This window comes from Phyllobates terribilis, unplaced genomic scaffold (assembly GCF_046119375.1).
Source record: "Phyllobates terribilis strain yellow unplaced genomic scaffold, ASM4611937v1 Scaffold_40__1_contigs__length_11209783, whole genome shotgun sequence".
Classification (NCBI taxonomy): Eukaryota; Metazoa; Chordata; class Amphibia; order Anura; family Dendrobatidae; genus Phyllobates; species Phyllobates terribilis.
Genome location: NW_027362800.1, coordinates 9,427,128 through 9,449,160, shown reverse-complemented (window position 1 = coordinate 9,449,160; position 22,033 = coordinate 9,427,128). Strand labels below are relative to the sequence as shown.

Below are 22,033 nucleotides of genomic sequence, written 5' to 3'. Positions count from 1 at the left end.
TACTAATATCAGCCCCCAGCTGAATACATAGCCTTTACTAGCTATTAAAATGGGGGACCCCCCAAAAAAAATGACGTGGGGTCCCCCCTAATTTAATAGCTAGCAAAGGCTAGGCAGACAGCTGGGGGCTGATATTAATAGCCCAGGAAGGGAGCCATGAATATTGGCCCCCTCCCAGGCTAGAAACACCAGCCGTCAGCCGCCCCAGAAATGGCGCATTCATAGGATGCGCCAATTCTGGCACTTAGCCTCGCTCTTCCACGCTGCCCTGGTGCGGTGGCAGGGGGTAATAGGGTTGGGGTTGATGTCAGCTTATAATGCCAGCTGACATCAAGCCCAGGTTAGTAATGGAGAGGCGTCTATAAGACACCCCCATTACTAACCCCATAGTCAAAGTTAAAAAAAACCCAAACACCCAGAATAAAGTCCTTTAATTGAAATAAAGACACAATCCTTTATTGTTCTAAATTAAACCATACTTACCATCACGCCCATTCCAGCTGAAGCCAACGATCTCCTGCAATAAAAGAAAAATAATAAAGCAACCTCATCCTTACCTTTCCATGGTTCCCACGACAGCTTCAGCTCTGCTACATCGAGATGACAGGCTGGATCGCAGCAGAACGCTGCCATCCAGCCTGTCATCCCGCAGACACTGAGAAGCGCAGGCTTGCTTGCGCTGCTCAGCGTCTCTCTGTGACGACATCCAGATGAGCCGAGTTCATGTCCAATGAACTCGGCTCACCTCATGCACGTCACTGACAGCGTGGGAAAATTCTCACGCTGAAGCGCTGATTGCAGGAGAATTTTCCCACGCTGTCAGTGACGTGCAGGAGGTGAGCTGAGTTCATTGGACATGAGCTCACCTCATGCACATCACTGACAGCGTGGGAGAATTCTCCTGCACTCAGCACTTCAGCGTGAGAATTTTCCCACGCTGTCAGTGACGTGCATGAGGTGAGCCGAGTTCATTGGACATGACCTCGGCTCATCTGGATGCCGTCACAGAGAGACAGTGAGGAGCGCAAGCATGCCTGCGCTTCCCAGTGTCTGCGGGATGACAGACTGGATGGCAGCGTTCTGCTGCGGTCCAGCCAGTCATCTCGATGTAGCAGAGCTGAAGCTGTCGTGGGAACCATGGAAAGGTAAGGATGAGGTTGGTTTATTATTTTTCTTTTATTGCAGGAGATCGTTGGCTTCAGCTGGAATGGGTGTGATGGTAAGTATGGTTTAATTTAGAACAATAAAGAATTGTGTCTTTATTTCAATTAAAGGACTTTATTCTGGGTGTTGTGTTTTTTTTAAATACTTTACTAGAAATTCATGGCGGTCATGTCTAATACTGGCGTGACCCCATGAATTTTGGGCTTGGGGCCAGCTGATAATACCAAGCTGGCCCTAACCCCTTTATTACCCAGTGAGCCACCGCACCAGGGCCCTGGATGAGTTGGGTACAGCGCCAGAAGATGGCGCTTCTATGAACGCGCCATTTTCCGGGGTGGCTGCGGACTGCAATTTGTAGCGGGGGGGGCCCAGAAAGCTTGGGCCTCCCTGCGCTGCAGATTCCAGCCCCCAGCTGCCTAGTTGTACCTGGCTGGACACAAAAATAGGGCGAAGCCCCACGTACTTTTTTTTTAATTATTTCATGAACTTCATGAAATAATTAAGAAAAAAAGGCCTTCCCTATATTGTTGTGTCCGGCCAGGTACAAATAGGCAGCTGGTGGTTGGGGGCAGCCCGTTCCTGCCTGCTGTACCTGGCTGGACACAAATATAGTGCGAAGCCCCACATCAATTTTTTTTAATTATTTCATGAAATTCATGAAATAATTAAGAAAAAAAGGGCTTCCCTATATTGTTGTGTCCGGCCAGGTACAAATAGGCAGCTGGTGGATGGGGGCAGCCCGTTCCTGCCTGCTGTACCTGGCTGGACACAAATATAGTGCGAAGCCCCACTTCAATTTTTTTAAATTATTTCAGGAAATTCATGAAATAATTTAAAAAAAATTGACGTGGGGCTTCGCACTATATTTGTGTCCAGCCAGGTACAGCAGGCAGGAACGGGCTGCCCCCAACCACCAGCTGCCTATTTGTACCTGGCCGGACACAACAATATAGGGAAGCCCTTTTTTTCTTAATTATTTCATGAAATAATTTAAAGAAAATTGACGTGGGGCTTCGCCCTGTTTTTGTGTCCAGCCAGGTACAACTAGGCAGCTGGGGGCTGGAATCCGCAGCGCAGGGAGGCCCAAGCTTTCTGGGCCACCCCCGCTGCAAATTGCAGTCCGCAGCCACCCCGGAAAATGGCGCGTTCATAGAAGCGCCATCTTCTGGCGCTGTACCCAACTCATCCAGGGCCCTGATGCGGTGGCTCACTGGGTAATAAAGGGGTTAGGGCCAGCTTGGCATTATCAGCTGGCCCTAAGCCCGAAATTCATGGGGTCACGCCAATATTAGACATGACCACCATGAATTTCTAGTAAAGTATTTAAAAAAAACACAACACCCAGAAAAAAGTCCTTTAATTGAAATAAACACACAATTCTTTATTGTTCTAAATTAAACCATACTTACCATCACGCCCATTCCAGCTGAAGCCAACGATCTCCTGAAATAAAAGAAAAATAATAAAGCAACATCATCCTTACCTTTCCATGGTTCCCATGACAGCTTCAGCTCTGCTACATCGAGATGACAGGCTGGACCGCAGCAGAACGCTGCCATCCAGCCTGTCATCTCGCAGACACTGAGAAGCGCAGGCTTGCTTGCGCTCCACAGTGTCTCTCTGTGAGGGCATCCAGATGAGCCGAGTTAATGTCCAATGAACTCGGCTCACCTCATGCACGTCACTGACAGCGTGGGAAAATTCTCCTGCACTCAGCGCTTCAGCGTGGGAGAATTCTCACACTGAAGCGCTGAGTGCAGGAGAATTCTCCCACGCTGTCAGTGACGTGCAGGAGGTGAGCTGAGTTCATTGGACATGAGCTCACCTTATGCACGTCACTGACAGCGTGGGAAAATTCTCCTGCACTCAGCGCTTCAGCGGGAGAATTCTCACGCTGAAGCGCTGAGTGCAGGAGAATTCTCCCACGCTGTCAGTGACGTGCAGGAGGTGAGCTGAGTTCATTGGACATGAGCTCACCTTATGCACGTCACTGACAGCGTGGGAGAATTCTCCTGCACTCACCGCTTCAGCGTGAGAATTTTCCCACGCTGTCAGTGACGTGCATGAGGTGAGCCGAGTTCATTGGACATGAACTCGGCTCATCTGGATGTCGTCACAGAGAGACGCTGAGCAGCGCAAGCATGCCTGCGCTTCTCAGTGTCTGCGGGATGACAGGCTGGATGGCAGCGTTCTGCTGCGGTCCAGCCTGTCATCTCGATGTAGCAGAGCTGAAGCTGTCGTGGGAACCATGGAAAGGTAAGGATGAGGTTGCTTTATTATTTTTCTTTTGTTGCAGGAGATCGTTGGCTTCAGCTGGAATGGGCGTGACGGTAAGTATGGTTTAATTTAGAACAATAAAGGATTGTGTCTTTATTTCAATTAAAGGACTTTATTCTGGGTGTTTGTGTTTTTTTTAACTTTGACTATGGGGTTAGTAATGGGGGTGTCTTATAGACGCCTCTCCATTACTAACCTGGGCTTGATGTCAGCTGGCATTATAAGCTGACATCAACCCCAACCCTATTACCCCCTGCCACCGCACCAGGGCAGCGTGGAAGAGCGAGGCTAAGTGCCAGAATTGGCGCATCCTATGAATGCGCCATTTCTGGGGCGGCTGACGGCTGGTGTTTCTAGCCTGGGAGGGGGCCAATATTCATGGCTCCCTTCCTGGGCTATTAATATCAGCCCCCAGCTGTCTGCCTAGCCTTTGCTAGCTATTAAATTAGGGGGGACCCCACGTCATTTTTTTGGGGGGGTCCCCCATTTTAATAGCTAGTAAAGGCTATGTATTCAGCTGGGGGCTGATATTAGTAGCCTGGGAAGCTCCGTGGGTATTACCCCCTTCCCAGGCTTCAAACATCTGCCCCAGCCGTCTGCTTAACCTCCGCTAGAGCCTAAAATTAAGGGGAACCCCACGCCAATTTTTTTAATAATAAATCCTTTATTTTAATACTAAATGACAAGTACAGTAACCAACACTATCACTGTACTTCATATATATATGACTGACATGTTTCTATCTATCTAATCTATGTGTGAAGCTCTATTCTGTCTGTTATAAATTGTCGGGTACCGCTGCTGAATTGCCGGCCGGCTTTTTTAAAGAGACGGTGCATGAAAACACTAATATTTTTTTTGATAAATCCTTTACACTAAATGACAAGTACAGTAAGCAACACTGTCACTGTACTTCATATATATGTGACTGACATGTTTCTATCTATCTAATCTATGTGTGATACTCTATTCTTTCGGTTCTAAATTGTCGGGTACCGGTGTATGCCGCTGCTGAATTGCCGGCTTTTCATGTTTCACTGTTGGCACTGTTCCCATCGATTTGGGCAATCACTGTAATGCCACAACCACCATGGCTGTGGCATTACAGTGAGTGGCAGACAATCCCTGCATGATTGGTGCTCTAAATAGCGCCAGACATGCAGGACACGCTTTTGGTGCACGAACAGTTATCGAACATAACCTCGAACAGCCGAATTTTTTGCAAATCGTTCGGGTTCGTCGAACAACTCGAACACTGCCCAAAACAGCTCGAATTTGAGATTGGCGAACAGTTCTAGTCGAACACCGCTCATCTCTACTCTTTGGCTTTGCTTTTCTTCTCCTCATTGGATTTTTCATGTTAAAAGTTGCAGAAGCCAGATGACAAGCTCATTTTGGTTCAACTTCAGCAACTGTGCATTGCATTGCCATGTAATGTAATGTAATGCAATGCTATCTATCTAGCTCTCCCTCTATACTTCCTTTTGGATAAACAGACATATTAGGCAAGCATTTTGGAGCTTTCACCTAAATAACTACAGGTGGTGAGATAAGCTGCACAATATAATTGACCTTTCAGTATATTGTTGCACACACACCATCTATTTAGCAAATGCCCTTGTTATCAACAGCAGCCTTTTAAACTCACCTGAGCTAACAGGTATGTGAGCTGGTTACTCTGCTGCGCTTAAAATTTCTTTTTTGGTTTGCTACAATGCCTTTTCTGAAACGTTGTCTCCCTCTGCTGGAACACTGACTTCTTTCATTTAATGCCTGCAGACTATAAAAGAGAAACCAACCCAAAAAGTTTGGTTGATTAGTCTGTGGCATTCTTTTAAACTGTTGCTTATGGCGGTCTCTGTGAGCTTCTCAGTGACCTTCAGCCATCCAGGTATCCCGCCTGCAGTAGACGGAATGTGGCAATGGAACGCTGGCTGCGCGTGTCATAATAGGCTCTGAGCCTTTATATACCTGCGCACAGCAGCAGCCACCTTCAGTCTGCTGCTGGACAGCCAGCAGCAGCAGCAGCAGGAGAGGTAATTAATCAGCAACCCTCCTGCTAAGGGTAGACAGCTGCTCGTTCCACCCCCCCCCCGCCTTAATTGGTTCTCCTCCCTTCCAACGGTGTTGAGGCGGGTGGGAACAGCCGGGGGTTGAGGGTACTGTGCTAAAAGAGGTGGAGTTATGCAGATCTAAAACGCGTGGATTGCAGCAGCAGCAAGCCGAAAAGTGCAGGCATGTGAGGGATCTAGAGGTTGACAGCATGTCTTCTTAACGGGAGTCCAGGTGGCCATCTCCACAAATGGACTTTTCAGAATCCTTGGGTGGCACCGTAGTCGGAAACCAATTCTGGTTATCGCTTCTCGGCCTTTTGGCTAAGATCAAGTGTAGTATCTGTTCTTATCAGTTTAATATCTGATACGTCCCCTATCTGGGGACCATATATTAAATGGATTTTTAGAACAGGGAGATGGAAAAAGAGCTTGCTCTGTCCACTCCACGCATTGACCTGGTATTGCAGTATCTCCAGGACCGGTGCACCCCTTCTTTAGTGCAGTTTCTAAAATCAGAAAGAATTGAATTCAATGCTTTTTGTTCATTTTGCTTGTTTGTCGGATTTTGGGATGGACTCTTTGGCTTTGCTTTTCTTCTCCTCATTGGATTTTTCATGTTAAAAGTTGCAGAAGCCAGATGACAAGCTCATTTTGGTTCAACTTCAGCAACTGTGCATTGCATTGCCATGTAATGTAATGTAATGCAATGCTATCTATCTAGCTCTCCCTCTATACTTCCTTTTGGATAAACAGACATATTAGGCAAGCATTTTGGAGCTTTCACCTAAATAACTACAGGTGGTGAGATAAGCTGCACAATATAATTGACCTTTCAGTATATTGTTGCACACACAACATCTATTTAGCAAATGCCCTTGTTATCAACAGCAGCCTTTTAAACTCACCTGAGCTAACAGGTATGTGAGCTGGTTACTCTGCTGCGCTTAAAATTTCTTTTTTGGTTTGCTACAATGCCTTTTCTGAAACGTTGTCTCCCTTTGCTGGAACACTGACTTCTTTCATTTAATGCCTGCAGACTATAAAAGAGAAACCAACCCAAAAAGTTTGGTTGATTAGTCTGTGGCATTCTTTTAAACTGTTGCTTATGGCGGTCTCTGTGAGCTTCTCAGTGACATTCAGCCATCCAGGCATCCCGCCTGCAGTAGACGGAATGTGGCAATGGAACGCTGGCTGCGCGTGTCATAATAGGCTCTGAGCCTTTATATACCTGCGCACAGCAGCAGCCACCTTCAGTCTGCTGCTGGACAGCCAGCAGCAGCAGCAGCAGGAGAGGTAATTAATCAGCAACCCTCCTGCTAAGGGTAGACAGCTGCTCGTTCCACCCCCCCCCCCGCCTTAATTGGTTCTCCTCCCTTCCAACGGTGTTGAGGCGGGTGGGAACAGCCGGGGGTTGAGGGTACTGTGCTAAAAGAGGTGGAGTTATGCAGATCTAAAACGCGTGGATTGCAGCAGCAGCAAGCCGAAAAGTGCAGGCATGTGAGGGATCTAGAGGTTGACAGCATGTCTTCTTAACGGGAGTCCAGGTGGCCATCTCCACAAATGGACTTTTCAGAATCCTTGGGTGGCACCGTAGTCGGAAACCAATTCTGGTTATCGCTTCTCGGCCTTTTGGCTAAGATCAAGTGTAGTATCTGTTCTTATCAGTTTAATATCTGATACGTCCCCTATCTGGGGACCATATATTAAATGGATTTTTAGAACAGGGAGATGGAAAAAGAGCTTGCTCTGTGCACTCCACGCATTGACCTGGTATTGCAGTATCTCCAGGACCGGTGCACCCCTTCTTTAATGCAGTTTCTAAAATCAGAAAGAATTGAATTCAATGCTTTTTGTTCATTTTGCTTGTTTGTCGGATTTTGGGTTGGACTCTTTGGCTTTGCTTTTCTTCTCCTCATTGGATTTTTCATGTTAAAAGTTGCAGAAGCCAGATGACAAGCTCATTTTGGTTCAACTTCAGCAACTGTGCATTGCATTGCCATGTAATGTAATGTAATGCAATGCTATCTATCTAGCTCTCCCTCTATACTTCCTTTTGGATAAACAGACATATTAGGCAAGCATTTTGGAGCTTTCACCTAAATAACTACAGGTGGTGAGATAAGCCGCACAATATAATTGACCTTTCAGTATATTGTTGCACACACACCATCTATTTAGCAAATGCCCTTGTTATCAACAGCAGCCTTTTAAACTCACCTGAGCTAACAGGTATGTGAGCTGGTTACTCTGCTGCGCTTAAAATTTCTTTTTTGGTTTGCTACAATGCCTTTTCTGAAACGTTGTCTCCCTCTGCTGGAACACTGACTTCTTTCATTTAATGCCTGCAGACTATAAAAGAGAAACCAACCCAAAAAGTTTGGTTGATTAGTCTGTGGCATTCTTTTAAACTGTTGCTTATGGCGGTCTCTGTGTGCTTCTCAGTGACATTCAGCCATCCAGGTATCCCGCCTGCAGTAGACGGAATGTGGCAATGGAACGCTGGCTGCGCGTGTCATAATAGGCTCTGAGCCTTTATATACCTGCGCACAGCAGCAGCCACCTTCAGTCTGCTGCTGGACAGCCAGCAGCAGCAGCAGGAGAGGTAATTAATCAGCAACCCTCCTGCTAAGGGTAGACAGCTGCTCGTTCCACCCCCCCCCCGCCTTAATTGGTTCTCCTCCCTTCCAACGGTGTTGAGGCGGGTGGGAACAGCCGGGGGTTGAGGGTACTGTGCTAAAAGAGGTGGAGTTATGCAGATCTAAAACGCGTGGATTGCAGCAGCAGCAAGCCGAAAAGTGCAGGCATGTGAGGGATCTAGAGGTTGACAGCATGTCTTCTTAACGGGAGTCCAGGTGGCCATCTCCACAAATGGACTTTTCAGAATCCTTGGGTGGCACCGTAGTCGGAAACCAATTCTGGTTATCGCTTCTCGGCCTTTTGGCTAAGATCAAGTGTAGTATCTGTTCTTATCAGTTTAATATCTGATACGTCCCCTATCTGGGGACCATATATTAAATGGATTTTTAGAACAGGGAGATGGAAAAAGAGCTTGCTCTGTCCACTCCACGCATTGACCTGGTATTGCAGTATCTCCAGGACCGGTGCACCCCTTCTTTAATGCAGTTTCTAAAATCAGAAAGAATTGAATTCAATGCTTTTTGTTCATTTTGCTTGTTTGTCGGATTTTGGGATGGACTCTTTGGCTTTGCTTTTCTTCTCCTCATTGGATTTTTCATGTTAAAAGTTGCAGAAGCCAGATGACAAGCTCATTTTGGTTCAACTTCAGCAACTGTGCATTGCATTGCCATGTAATGTAATGCAATGCAATGCTATCTATCTAGCTCTCCCTCTATACTTCCTTTTGGATAAACAGACATATTAGGCAAGCATTTTGGAGCTTTCACCTAAATAACTACAGGTGGTGAGATAAGCTGCACAATATAATTGACCTTTCAGTATATTGTTGCACACACACCATCTATTTAGCAAATGCCCTTGTTATCAACAGCAGCCTTTTAAACTCACCTGAGCTAACAGGTATGTGAGCTGGTTACTCTGCTGCGCTTAAAATTTCTTTTTTGGTTTGCTACAATGCCTTTTCTGAAACGTTGTCTCCCTCTGCTGGAACACTGACTTCTTTCATTTAATGCCTGCAGACTATAAAAGAGAAACCAACCCAAAAAGTTTGGTTGATTAGTCTGTGGCATTCTTTTAAACTGTTGCTTATGGCGGTCTCTGTGAGCTTCTCAGTGACATTCAGCCATCCAGGTATCCCGCCTGCAGTAGACGGAATGTGGCAATGGAACGCTGGCTGCGCGTGTCATAATAGGCTCTGAGCCTTTATATACCTGCGCACAGCAGCAGCCACCTTCAGTCTGCTGCTGGACAGCCAGCAGCAGCAGCAGCAGGAGAGGTAATTAATCAGCAACCCTCCTGCTAAGGGTAGACAGCTGTTCGTTCCACCCCCCCCCCCCCGCCTTCATTGGTTCTCCTCCCTTCCAACGGTGTTGAGGCGGGTGGGAGCAGCCGGGGGTTGAGGGTACTGTGCTAAAAGAGGTGGAGTTATGCAGATCTAAAACGCGTGGATTGCAGCAGCAGCAAGCCGAAAAGTGCAGGCATGTGAGGGATCTAGAGGTTGACAGCATGTCTTCTTAACGGGAGTCCAGGTGGCCATCTCCACAAATGGACTTTTCAGAATCCTTGGGTGGCACCGTAGTCGGAAACCAATTCTGGTTATCGCTTCTCGGCCTTTTGGCTAAGATCAAGTGTAGTATCTGTTCTTATCAGTTTAATATCTGATACGTCCCCTATCTGGGGACCATATATTAAATGGATTTTTAGATCAGGGAGATGGAAAAAGAGCTTGCTCTGTCCACTCCACGCATTGACCTGGTATTGCAGTATCTCCAGGACCGGTGCACCCCTTCTTTAATGCAGTTTCTAAAATCAGAAAGAATTGAATTCAATGCTTTTTGTTCATTTTGCTTGTTTGTCGGATTTTGGGATGGACTCTTTGGCTTTGCTTTTCTTCTCCTCATTGGATTTTTCATGTTAAAAGTTGCAGAAGCCAGATGACAAGCTCATTTTGGTTCAACTTCAGCAACTGTGCATTGCATTGCCATGTAATGTAATGTAATGCAATGCTATCTATCTAGCTCTCCCTCTATACTTCCTTTTGGATAAACAGACATATTAGGCAAGCATTTTGGAGCTTTCACCTAAATAACTACAGGTGGTGAGATAAGCTGCACAATATAATTGACCTTTCAGTATATTGTTGCACACACACCATCTATTTAGCAAATGCCCTTGTTATCAACAGCAGCCTTTTAAACTCACCTGAGCTAACAGGTATGTGAGCTGGTTACTCTGCTGCGCTTAAAATTTCTTTTTTGGTTTGCTACAATGCCTTTTCTGAAACGTTGTCTCCCTCTGCTGGAACACTGACTTCTTTCATTTAATGCCTGCAGACTATAAAAGAGAAACCAACCCAAAAAGTTTGGTTGATTAGTCTGTGGCATTCTTTTAAACTGTTGCTTATGGCGGTCTCTGTGAGCTTCTCAGTGACATTCAGCCATCCAGGTATCCCGCCTGCAGTAGACGGAATGTGGCAATGGAACGCTGGCTGCGCGTGTCATAATAGGCTCTGAGCCTTTATATACCTGCGCACAGCAGCAGCCACCTTCAGTCTGCTGCTGGACAGCCAGCAGCAGCAGCAGCAGGAGAGGTAATTAATCAGCAACCCTCCTGCTAAGGGTAGACAGCTGCTCGTTCCACCCCCCCCCCCGCCTTAATTGGTTCTCCTCCCTTCCAACGGTGTTGAGGCGGGTGGGAACAGCCGGGGGTTGAGGGTACTGTGCTAAAAGAGGTGGAGTTATGCAGATCTAAAACGCGTGGATTGCAGCAGCAGCAAGCCGAAAAGTGCAGGCATGTGAGGGATCTAGAGGTTGACAGCATGTCTTCTTAACGGGAGTCCAGGTGGCCATCTCCACAAATGGACTTTTCAGAATCCTTGGGTGGCACCGTAGTCGGAAACCAATTCTGGTTATCGCTTCTCGGCCTTTTGGCTAAGATCAAGTGTAGTATCTGTTCTTATCAGTTTAATATCTGATACGTCCCCTATCTGGGGACCATATATTAAATGGATTTTTAGAACAGGGAGATGGAAAAAGAGCTTGCTCTGTCCACTCCACGCATTGACCTGGTATTGCATTATCTCCAGGACCGGTGCACCCCTTCTTTAATGCAGTTTCTAAAATCAGAAAGAATTGAATTCAATGCTTTTTGTTCATTTTGCTTGTTTGTCGGATTTTGGGATGGACTCTTTGGCTTTGCTTTTCTTCTCCTCATTGGATTTTTCATGTTAAAAGTTGCAGAAGCCAGATGACAAGCTCATTTTGGTTCAACTTCAGCAACTGTGCATTGCATTGCCATGTAATGTAATGTAATGCAATGCTATCTATCTAGCTCTCCCTCTATACTTCCTTTTGGATAAACAGACATATTAGGCAAGCATTTTGGAGCTTTCACCTAAATAACTACAGGTGGTGAGATAAGCTGCACAATATAATTGACCTTTCAGTATATTGTTGCACACACACCATCTATTTAGCAAATGCCCTTGTTATCAACAGCAGCCTTTTAAACTCACCTAAGCTAACAGGTATGTGAGCTGGTTACTCTGCTGCGCTTAAAATTTCTTTTTTGGTTTGCTACAATGCCTTTTCTGAAACGTTGTCTCCCTCTGCTGGAACACTGACTTCTTTCATTTAATGCCTGCAGACTATAAAAGAGAAACCAACCCAAAAAGTTTGGTTGATTAGTCTGTGGCATTCTTTTAAACTGTTGCTTATGGCGGTCTCTGTGAGCTTCTCAGTGACATTCAGCCATCCAGGTATCCCGCCTGCAGTAGACGGAATGTGGCAATGGAACGCTGGCTGCGCGTGTCATAATAGGCTCTGAGCCTTTATATACCTGCGCACAGCAGCAGCCACCTTCAGTCTGCTGCTGGACAGCCAGCAGCAGCAGCAGCAGGAGAGGTAATTAATCAGCAACCCTCCTGCTAAGGGTAGACAGCTGCTCGTTCCACCCCCCCCCCCGCCTTAATTGGTTCTCCTCCCTTCCAACGGTGTTGAGGCGGGTGGGAACAGCCGGGGGTTGAGGGTACTGTGCTAAAAGAGGTGGAGTTATGCAGATCTAAAACGCGTGGATTGCAGCAGCAGCAAGCCGAAAAGTGCAGGCATGTGAGGGATCTAGAGGTTGACAGCATGTCTTCTTAACGGGAGTCCAGGTGGCCATCTCCACAAATGGACTTTTCAGAATCCTTGGGTGGCACCGTAGTCGGAAACCAATTCTGGTTATCGCTTCTCGGCCTTTTGGCTAAGATCAAGTGTAGTATCTGTTCTTATCAGTTTAATATCTGATACGTCCCCTATCTGGGGACCATATATTAAATGGATTTTTAGAACAGGGAGATGGAAAAAGAGCTTGCTCTGTCCACTCCACGCATTGACCTGGTATTGCAGTATCTCCAGGACCGGTGCACCCCTTCTTTAATGCAGTTTCTAAAATCAGAAAGAATTGAATTCAATGCTTTTTGTTCATTTTGCTTGTTTGTCGGATTTTGGGATGGACTCTTTGGCTTTGCTTTTCTTCTCCTCATTGGATTTTTCATGTTAAAAGTTGCAGAAGCCAGATGACAAGCTCATTTTGGTTCAACTTCAGCAACTGTGCATTGCATTGCCATGTAATGTAATGTAATGCAATGCTATCTATCTAGCTCTCCCTCTATACTTCCTTTTGGATAAACAGACATATTAGGCAAGCATTTTGGAGCTTTCACCTAAATAACTACAGGTGGTGAGATAAGCTGCACAATATAATTGACCTTTCAGTATATTGTTGCACACACACCATCTATTTAGCAAATGCCCTTGTTATCAACAGCAGCCTTTTAAACTCACCTGAGCTAACAGGTATGTGAGCTGGTTACTCTGCTGCGCTTAAAATTTCTTTTTTGGTTTGCTACAATGCCTTTTCTGAAACGTTGTCTCCCTCTGCTGGAACACTGACTTCTTTCATTTAATGCCTGCAGACTATAAAAGAGAAACCAACCCAAAAAGTTTGGTTGATTAGTCTGTGGCATTCTTTTAAACTGTTGCTTATGGCGGTCTCTGTGAGCTTCTCAGTGACATTCAGCCATCCAGGTATCCCGCCTGCAGTAGACGGAATGTGGCAATGGAACGCTGGCTGCGCGTGTCATAATAGGCTCTGAGCCTTTATATACCTGCGCACAGCAGCAGCCACCTTCAGTCTGCTGCTGGACAGCCAGCAGCAGCAGCAGCAGGAGAGGTAATTAATCAGCAACCCTCCTGCTAAGGGTAGACAGCTGCTCGTTCCACCCCCCCCCCCCGCCTTAATTGGTTCTCCTCCCTTCCAACGGTGTTGAGGCGGATGGGAACAGCCGGGGGTTGAGGGTACTGTGCTAAAAGAGGTGGAGTTATGCAGATCTAAAACGCGTGGATTGCAGCAGCAGCAAGCCGAAAAGTGCAGGCATGTGAGGGATCTAGAGGTTGACAGCATGTCTTCTTAACGGGAGTCCAGGTGGCCATCTCCACAAATGGACTTTTCAGAATCCTTGGGTGGCACCGTAGTCGGAAACCAATTCTGGTTATCGCTTCTCGGCCTTTTGGCTAAGATCAAGTGTAGTATCTGTTCTTATCAGTTTAATATCTGATACGTCCCCTATCTGGGGACCATATATTAAATGGATTTTTAGAACAGGGAGATGGAAAAAGAGCTTGCTCTGTCCACTCCACGCATTGACCTGGTATTGCAGTATCTCCAGGACCGGTGCACCCCTTCTTTAATGCAGTTTCTAAAATCAGAAAGAATTGAATTCAATGCTTTTTGTTCATTTTGCTTGTTTGTCGGATTTTGGGATGGACTCTTTGGCTTTGCTTTTCTTCTCCTCATTGGATTTTTCATGTTAAAAGTTGCAGAAGCCAGATGACAAGCTCATTTTGGTTCAACTTCAGCAACTGTGCATTGCATTGCCATGTAATGTAATGTAATGCAATGCTATCTATCTAGCTCTCCCTCTATACTTCCTTTTGGATAAACAGACATATTAGGCAAGCATTTTGGAGCTTTCACCTAAATAACTACAGGTGGTGAGATAAGCTGCACAATATAATTGACCTTTCAGTATATTGTTGCACACACACCATCTATTTAGCAAATGCCCTTGTTATCAACAGCAGCCTTTTAAACTCACCTGAGCTAACAGGTATGTGAGCTGGTTACTCTGCTGCGCTTAAAATTTCTTTTTTGGTTTGCTACAATGCCTTTTCTGAAACGTTGTCTCCCTCTGCTGGAACACTGACTTCTTTCATTTAATGCCTGCAGACTATAAAAGAGAAACCAACCCAAAAAGTTTGGTTGATTAGTCTGTGGCATTCTTTTAAACTGTTGCTTATGGCGGTCTCTGTGAGCTTCTCAGTGACATTCAGCCATCCAGGTATCCCGCCTGCAGTAGACGGAATGTGGCAATGGAACGCTGGCTGCGCGTGTCATAATAGGCTCTGAGCCTTTATATACCTGCGCACAGCAGCAGCCACCTTCAGTCTGCTGCTGGACAGCCAGCAGCAGCAGCAGCAGGAGAGGTAATTAATCAGCAACCCTCCTGCTAAGGGTAGACAGCTGCTCGTTCCACCCCCCCCCCCCCCCCGCCTTAATTGGTTCTCCTCACTTCCAACGGTGTTGAGGCGGGTGGGAACAGCCGGGGGTTGAGGGTACTGTGCTAAAAGAGGTGGAGTTATGCAGATCTAAAACGCGTGGATTGCAGCAGCAGCAAGCCGAAAAGTGCAGGCATGTGAGGGATCTAGAGGTTGACAGCATGTCTTCTTAACGGGAGTCCAGGTGGCCATCTCCACAAATGGACTTTTCAGAATCCTTGGGTGGCACCGTAGTCGGAAACCAATTCTGGTTATCGCTTCTCGGCCTTTTGGCTAAGATCAAGTGTAGTATCTGTTCTTATCAGTTTAATATCTGATACGTCCCCTATCTGGGGACCATATATTAAATGGATTTTTAGAACAGGGAGATGGAAAAAGAGCTTGCTCTGTCCACTCCACGCATTGACCTGGTATTGCAGTATCTCCAGGACCGGTGCACCCCTTCTTTAATGCAGTTTCTAAAATCAGAAAGAATTGAATTCAATGCTTTTTGTTCATTTTGCTTGTTTGTCGGATTTTGGGATGGACTCTTTGGCTTTGCTTTTCTTCTCCTCATTGGATTTTTCATGTTAAAAGTTGCAGAAGCCAGATGACAAGCTCATTTTGGTTCAACTTCAGCAACTGTGCATTGCATTGCCATGTAATGTAATGTAATGCAATGCTATCTATCTAGCTCTCCCTCTATACTTCCTTTTGGATAAACAGACATATTAGGCAAGCATTTTGGAGCTTTCACCTAAATAACTACAGGTGGTGAGATAAGCTGCACAATATAATTGACCTTTCAGTATATTGTTGCACACACACCATCTATTTAGCAAATGCCCTTGTTATCAACAGCAGCCTTTTAAACTCACCTGAGCTAACAGGTATGTGAGCTGGTTACTCTGCTGCGCTTAAAATTTCTTTTTTGGTTTGCTACAATGCCTTTTCTGAAACGTTGTCTCCCTCTGCTGGAACACTGACTTCTTTCATTTAATGCCTGCAGACTATAAAAGAGAAACCAACCCAAAAAGTTTGGTTGATTAGTCTGTGGCATTCTTTTAAACTGTTGCTTATGGCGGTCTCTGTGAGCTTCTCAGTGACATTCAGCCATCCAGGTATCCCGCCTGCAGTAGACGGAATGTGGCAATGGAACGCTGGCTGCGCGTGTCATAATAGGCTCTGAGCCTTTATATACCTGCGCACAGCAGCAGCCACCTTCAGTCTGCTGCTGGACAGCCAGCAGCAGCAGCAGCAGGAGAGGTAATTAATCAGCAACCCTCCTGCTAAGGGTAGACAGCTGCTCGTTCCACCCCCCCCCCGCCTTAATTGGTTCTCCTCCCTTCCAACGGTGTTGAGGCGGGTGGGAACAGCCGGGGGTTGAGGGTACTGTGCTAAAAGAGGTGGAGTTATGCAGATCTAAAACGCGTGGATTGCAGCAGCAGCAAGCCGAAAAGTGCAGGCATGTGAGGGATCTAGAGGTTGACAGCATGTCTTCTTAACGGGAGTCCAGGTGGCCATCTCCACAAATGGACTTTTCAGAATCCTTGGGTGGCACCGTAGTCGGAAACCAATTCTGGTTATCGCTTCTCGGCCTTTTGGCTAAGATCAAGTGTAGTATCTGTTCTTATCAGTTTAATATCTGATACGTCCCCTATCTGGGGACCATATATTAAATGGATTTTTAGAACAGGGAGATGGAAAAAGAGCTTGCTCTGTCCACTCCACGCATTGACCTGGTATTGCAGTATCTCCAGGACCGGTGCACCCCTTCTTTAATGCAGTTTCTAAAATCAGAAAGAATTGAATTCAATGCTTTTTGTTCATTTTGCTTGTTTGTCGGATTTTGGGATGGACTCTTTGGCTTTGCTTTTCTTCTCCTCATTGGATTTTTCATGTTAAAAGTTGCAGAAGCCAGATGACAAGCTCATTTTGGTTCAACTTCAGCAACTGTGCATTGCATTGCCATGTAATGTAATGTAATGCAATGCTATCTATCTAGCTCTCCCTCTATACTTCCTTTTGGATAAACAGACATATTAGGCAAGCATTTTGGAGCTTTCACCTAAATAACTACAGGTTGTGAGATAAGCTGCACAATATAATTGACCTTTCAGTATATTGTTGCACACACACCATCTATTTAGCAAATGCCCTTGTTATCAACAGCAGCCTTTTAAACTCACCTGAGCTAACAGGTATGTGAGCTGGTTACTCTGCTGCGCTTAAAATTTCTTTTTTGGTTTGCTACAATGCCTTTTCTGAAACGTTGTCTCCCTCTGCTGGAACACTGACTTCTTTCATTTAATGCCTGCAGACTATAAAAGAGAAACCAACCCAAAAAGTTTGGTTGATTAGTCTGTGGCATTCTTTTAAACTGTTGCTTATGGCGGTCTCTGTGAGCTTCTCAGTGACATTCAGCCATCCAGGTATCCCGCCTGCAGTAGACGGAATGTGGCAATGGAACGCTGGCTGCGCGTGTCATAATAGGCTCTGAGCCTTTATATACCTGCGCACAGCAGCAGCCACCTTCAGTCTGCTGCTGGACAGCCAGCAGCAGCAGCAGCAGGAGAGGTAATTAATCAGCAACCCTCCTGCTAAGGGTAGACAGCTGCTCGTTCCACCCCCCCCCCGCCTTAATTGGTTCTCCTCCCTTCCAACGGTGTTGAGGCGGGTGGGAACAGCCGGGGGTTGAGGGTACTGTGCTAAAAGAGGTGGAGTTATGCAGATCTAAAACGCGTGGATTGCAGCAGCAGCAAGCCGAAAAGTGCAGGCATGTGAGGGATCTAGAGGTTGACAGCATGTCTTCTTAACGGGAGTCCAGGTGGCCATCTCCACAAATGGACTTTTCAGAATCCTTGGGTGGCACCGTAGTCGGAAACCAATTCTGGTTATCGCTTCTCGGCCTTTTGGCTAAGATCAAGTGTAGTATCTGTTCTTATCAGTTTAATATCTGATACGTCCCCTATCTGGGGACCATATATTAAATGGATTTTTAGAACAGGGAGATGGAAAAAGAGCTTGCTCTGTCCACTCCACGCATTGACCTGGTATTGCAGTATCTCCAGGACCGGTGCACCCCTTCTTTAATGCAGTTTCTAAAATCAGAAAGAATTGAATTCAATGCTTTTTGTTCATTTTGCTTGTTTGTCGGATTTTGGGATGGACTCTTTGGCTTTGCTTTTCTTCTCCTCATTGGATTTTTCATGTTAAAAGTTGCAGAAGCCAGATGACAAGCTCATTTTGGTTCAACTTCAGCAACTGTGCATTGCATTGCCATGTAATGTAATGTAATGCAATGCTATCTATCTAGCTCTCCCTCTATACTTCCTTTTGGATAAACAGACATATTAGGCAAGCATTTTGGAGCTTTCACCTAAATAACTACAGGTGGTGAGATAAGCTGCACAATATAATTGACCTTTCAGTATATTGTTGCACACACACCATCTATTTAGCAATTGCCCTTGTTATCAACAGCAGCCTTTTAAACTCACCTGAGCTAACAGGTATGTGAGCTGGTTACTCTGCTGCGCTTAAAATTTCTTTTTTGGTTTGCTACAATGCCTTTTCTGAAACGTTGTCTCCCTCTGCTGGAACACTGACTTCTTTCATTTAATGCCTGCAGACTATAAAAGCGAAACCAACCCAAAAAGTTTGGTTGATTAGTCTGTGGCATTCTTTTAAACTGTTGCTTATGGCGGTCTCTGTGAGCTTCTCAGTGACATTCAGCCATCCAGGTATCCCGCCTGCAGTAGACGGAATGTGGCAATGGAACGCTGGCTGCGCGTGTCATAATAGGCTCTGAGCCTTTATATACCTGCGCACAGCAGCAGCCACCTTCAGTCTGCTGCTGGACAGCCAGCAGCAGCAGCAGGAGAGGTAATTAATCAGCAACCCTCCTGCTAAGGGTAGACAGCTGCTCGTTCCACCCCCCCCCCGCCTTAATTGGTTCTCCTCCCTTCCAACGGTGTTGAGGCGGGTGGGAACAGCCGGGGGTTGAGGGTACTGTGCTAAAAGAGGTGGAGTTATGCAGATCTAAAACGCGTGGATTGCAGCAGCAGCAAGCCGAAAAGTGCAGGCATGTGAGGGATCTAGAGGTTGACAGCATGTCTTCTTAACGGGAGTCCAGGTGGCCATCTCCACAAATGGACTTTTCAGAATCCTTGGGTGGCACCGTAGTCGGAAACCAATTCTGGTTATCGCTTCTCGGCCTTTTGGCTAAGATCAAGTGTAGTATCTGTTCTTATCAGTTTAATATCTGATACGTCCCCTATCTGGGGACCATATATTAAATGGATTTTTAGAACAGGGAGATGGAAAAAGAGCTTGCTCTGTCCACTCCACGCATTGACCTGGTATTGCAGTATCTCCAGGACCGGTGCACCCCTTCTTTAATGCAGTTTCTAAAATCAGAAAGAATTGAATTCAATGCTTTTTGTTCATTTTGCTTGTTTGTCGGATTTTGGGATGGACTCTTTGGCTTTGCTTTTCTTCTCCTCATTGGATTTTTCATGTTAAAAGTTGCAGAAGCCAGATGACAAGCTCATTTTGGTTCAACTTCAGCAACTGTGCATTGCATTGCCATGTAATGTAATGTAATGCAATGCTATCTATCTAGCTCTCCCTCTATACTTCCTTTTGGATAAACAGACATATTAGGCAAGCATTTTGGAGCTTTCACCTAAATAACTACAGGTGGTGAGATAAGCTGCACAATATAATTGACCTTTCAGTATATTGTTGCACACACACCATCTATTTAGCAAATGCCCTTGTTATCAACAGCAGCCTTTTAAACTCACCTGAGCTAACAGGTATGTGAGCTGGTTACTCTGCTGCGCTTAAAATTTCTTTTTTGGTTTGCTACAATGCCTTTTCTGAAACGTTGTCTCCCTCTGCTGGAACACTGACTTCTTTCATTTAAGGCCTGCAGACTATAAAAGAGAAACCAACCCAAAAAGTTTGGTTGATTAGTCTGTGGCATTCTTTTAAACTGTTGCTTATGGCGGTCTCTGTGAGCTTCTCAGTGACATTCAGCCATCCAGGTATCCCGCCTGCAGTAGACGGAATGTGGCAATGGAACGCTGGCTGCGCGTGTCATAATAGGCTCTGAGCCTTTATATACCTGCGCACAGCAGCAGCCACCTTCAGTCTGCTGCTGGACAGCCAGCAGCAGCAGCAGCAGCAGGAGAGGTAATTAATCAGCAACCCTCCTGCTAAGGGTAGACAGCTGCTCGTTCCACCCCCCCCCCGCCTTAATTGGTTCTCCTCCCTTCCAACGGTGTTGAGGCGGGTGGGAACAGCCGGGGGTTGAGGGTACTGTGCTAAAAGAGGTGGAGTTATGCAGATCTAAAACGCGTGGATTGCAGCAGCAGCAAGCCGAAAAGTGCAGGCATGTGAGGGATCTAGAGGTTGACAGCATGTCTTCTTAACGGGAGTCCAGGTGGCCATCTCCACAAATGGACTTTTCAGAATCCTTGGGTGGCACCGTAGTCGGAAACCAATTCTGGTTATCGCTTCTCGGCCTTTTGGCTAAGATCAAGTGTAGTATCTGTTCTTATCAGTTTAATATCTGATACGTCCCCTATCTGGGGACCATATATTAAATGGATTTTTAGAACAGGGAGATGGAAAAAGAGCTTGCTCTGTCCACTCCACGCATTGACCTGGTATTGCAGTATCTCCAGGACCGGTGCACCCCTTCTTTAATGCAGTTTCTAAAATCAGAAAGAATTGAATTCAATGCTTTTTGTTCATTTTGCTTGTTTGTCGGATTTTGGGATGGACTCTTTGGCTTTGCTTTTCTTCTCCTCATTGGATTTTTCATGTTAAAAGTTGCAGAAGCCAGATGACAAGCTCATTTTGGTTCAACTTCAGCAACTGTGCATTGCATTGCCATGTAATGTAATGTAATGCAATGCTATCTATCTAGCTCTCCCTCTATACTTCCTTTTGGATAAACAGACATATTAGGCAAGCATTTTGGAGCTTTCACCTAAATAACTACAGGTGGTGAGATAAGCTGCACAATATAATTGACCTTTCAGTATATTGTTGCACACACACCATCTATTTAGCAAATGCCCTTGTTATCAACAGCAGCCTTTTAAACTCACCTGAGCTAACAGGTATGTGAGCTGGTTACTCTGCTGCGCTTAAAATTTCTTTTTTGGTTTGCTACAATGCCTTTTCTGAAACGTTGTCTCCCTCTGCTGGAACACTGACTTCTTTCATTTAATGCCTGCAGACTATAAAAGAGAAACCAACCCAAAAAGTTTGGTTGATTAGTCTGTGGCATTCTTTTAAACTGTTGCTTATGGCGGTCTCTGTGAGCTTCTCAGTGACATTCAGCCATCCAGGTATCCCGCCTGCAGTAGACGGAATGTGGCAATGGAACGCTGGCTGCGCGTGTCATAATAGGCTCTGAGCCTTTATATACCTGCGCACAGCAGCAGCCACCTTCAGTCTGCTGCTGGACAGCCAGCAGCAGCAGCAGCAGCAGGAGAGGTAATTAATCAGCAACCCTCCTGCTAAGGGTAGACAGCTGCTCGTTCCACCCCCCCCCCGCCTTAATTGGTTCTCCTCCCTTCCAACGGTGTTGAGGCGGGTGGGAACAGCCGGGGGTTGAGGGTACTGTGCTAAAAGAGGTGGAGTTATGCAGATCTAAAACGCGTGGATTGCAGCAGCAGCAAGCCGAAAAGTGCAGGCATGTGAGGGATCTAGAGGTTGACAGCATGTCTTCTTAACGGGAGTCCAGGTGGCCATCTCCACAAATGGACTTTTCAGAATCCTTGGGTGGCACCGTAGTCGGAAACCAATTCTGGTTATCGCTTCTCGGCCTTTTAGCTAAGATCAAGTGTAGTATCTGTTCTTATCAGTTTAATATCTGATACGTCCCCTATCTGGGGACCATATATTAAATGGATTTTTAGAACAGGGAGATGGAAAAAGAGCTTGCTCTGTCCACTCCACGCATTGACCTGGTATTGCAGTATCTCCAGGACCGGTGCACCCCTTCTTTAATGCAGTTTCTAAAATCAGAAAGAATTGAATTCAATGCTTTTTGTTCATTTTGCTTGTTTGTCGGATTTTGGGATGGACTCTTTGGCTTTGCTTTTCTTCTCCTCATTGGATTTTTCATGTTAAAAGTTGCAGAAGCCAGATGACAAGCTCATTTTGGTTCAACTTCAGCAACTGTGCATTGCATTGCCATGTAATGTAATGTAATGCAATGCTATCTATCTAGCTCTCCCTCTATACTTCCTTTTGGATAAACAGACATATTAGGCAAGCATTTTGGAGCTTTCACCTAAATAA

General features: G+C 45.8%; 13 non-coding genes across 13 annotated transcripts; all 13 read left to right on the top strand.

Annotated features, from left to right (window-relative positions):
- Positions 1-5,796: 5,796 nt before the first annotated feature.
- LOC141190170 (U2 spliceosomal RNA) lies at positions 5,797-5,987 on the top strand. The gene has a single exon (XR_012264202.1). It is a non-coding gene; the product is annotated as a U2 spliceosomal RNA (small nuclear RNA).
- A 1,121-nt stretch (positions 5,988-7,108) lies between these two features.
- On the top strand, positions 7,109-7,299 carry LOC141184847 (U2 spliceosomal RNA). Its single transcript, XR_012259564.1, has one exon. It is a non-coding gene; the product is annotated as a U2 spliceosomal RNA (small nuclear RNA).
- Positions 7,300-8,416: 1,117 nt separating this feature from the next.
- Positions 8,417-8,607, top strand: LOC141190168 (U2 spliceosomal RNA). Its single transcript, XR_012264200.1, has one exon. It is a non-coding gene; the product is annotated as a U2 spliceosomal RNA (small nuclear RNA).
- Positions 8,608-9,730: 1,123 nt separating this feature from the next.
- On the top strand, positions 9,731-9,921 carry LOC141191157 (U2 spliceosomal RNA). The gene has a single exon (XR_012265158.1). It is a non-coding gene; the product is annotated as a U2 spliceosomal RNA (small nuclear RNA).
- Positions 9,922-11,042: 1,121 nt separating this feature from the next.
- LOC141186910 (U2 spliceosomal RNA) lies at positions 11,043-11,233 on the top strand. The gene has a single exon (XR_012261145.1). It is a non-coding gene; the product is annotated as a U2 spliceosomal RNA (small nuclear RNA).
- A 1,121-nt stretch (positions 11,234-12,354) lies between these two features.
- LOC141190167 (U2 spliceosomal RNA) lies at positions 12,355-12,545 on the top strand. Its single transcript, XR_012264199.1, has one exon. It is a non-coding gene; the product is annotated as a U2 spliceosomal RNA (small nuclear RNA).
- A 1,122-nt stretch (positions 12,546-13,667) lies between these two features.
- On the top strand, positions 13,668-13,858 carry LOC141190166 (U2 spliceosomal RNA). Its single transcript, XR_012264198.1, has one exon. It is a non-coding gene; the product is annotated as a U2 spliceosomal RNA (small nuclear RNA).
- Positions 13,859-14,984: 1,126 nt separating this feature from the next.
- LOC141190164 (U2 spliceosomal RNA) lies at positions 14,985-15,175 on the top strand. The gene has a single exon (XR_012264197.1). It is a non-coding gene; the product is annotated as a U2 spliceosomal RNA (small nuclear RNA).
- Positions 15,176-16,295: 1,120 nt separating this feature from the next.
- On the top strand, positions 16,296-16,486 carry LOC141190163 (U2 spliceosomal RNA). Its single transcript, XR_012264196.1, has one exon. It is a non-coding gene; the product is annotated as a U2 spliceosomal RNA (small nuclear RNA).
- Positions 16,487-17,606: 1,120 nt separating this feature from the next.
- On the top strand, positions 17,607-17,797 carry LOC141190162 (U2 spliceosomal RNA). The gene has a single exon (XR_012264195.1). It is a non-coding gene; the product is annotated as a U2 spliceosomal RNA (small nuclear RNA).
- Positions 17,798-18,914: 1,117 nt separating this feature from the next.
- LOC141190161 (U2 spliceosomal RNA) lies at positions 18,915-19,105 on the top strand. The gene has a single exon (XR_012264194.1). It is a non-coding gene; the product is annotated as a U2 spliceosomal RNA (small nuclear RNA).
- Positions 19,106-20,228: 1,123 nt separating this feature from the next.
- Positions 20,229-20,419, top strand: LOC141190160 (U2 spliceosomal RNA). The gene has a single exon (XR_012264193.1). It is a non-coding gene; the product is annotated as a U2 spliceosomal RNA (small nuclear RNA).
- A 1,123-nt stretch (positions 20,420-21,542) lies between these two features.
- LOC141185083 (U2 spliceosomal RNA) lies at positions 21,543-21,733 on the top strand. The gene has a single exon (XR_012259778.1). It is a non-coding gene; the product is annotated as a U2 spliceosomal RNA (small nuclear RNA).
- Positions 21,734-22,033: the final 300 nt, after the last annotated feature.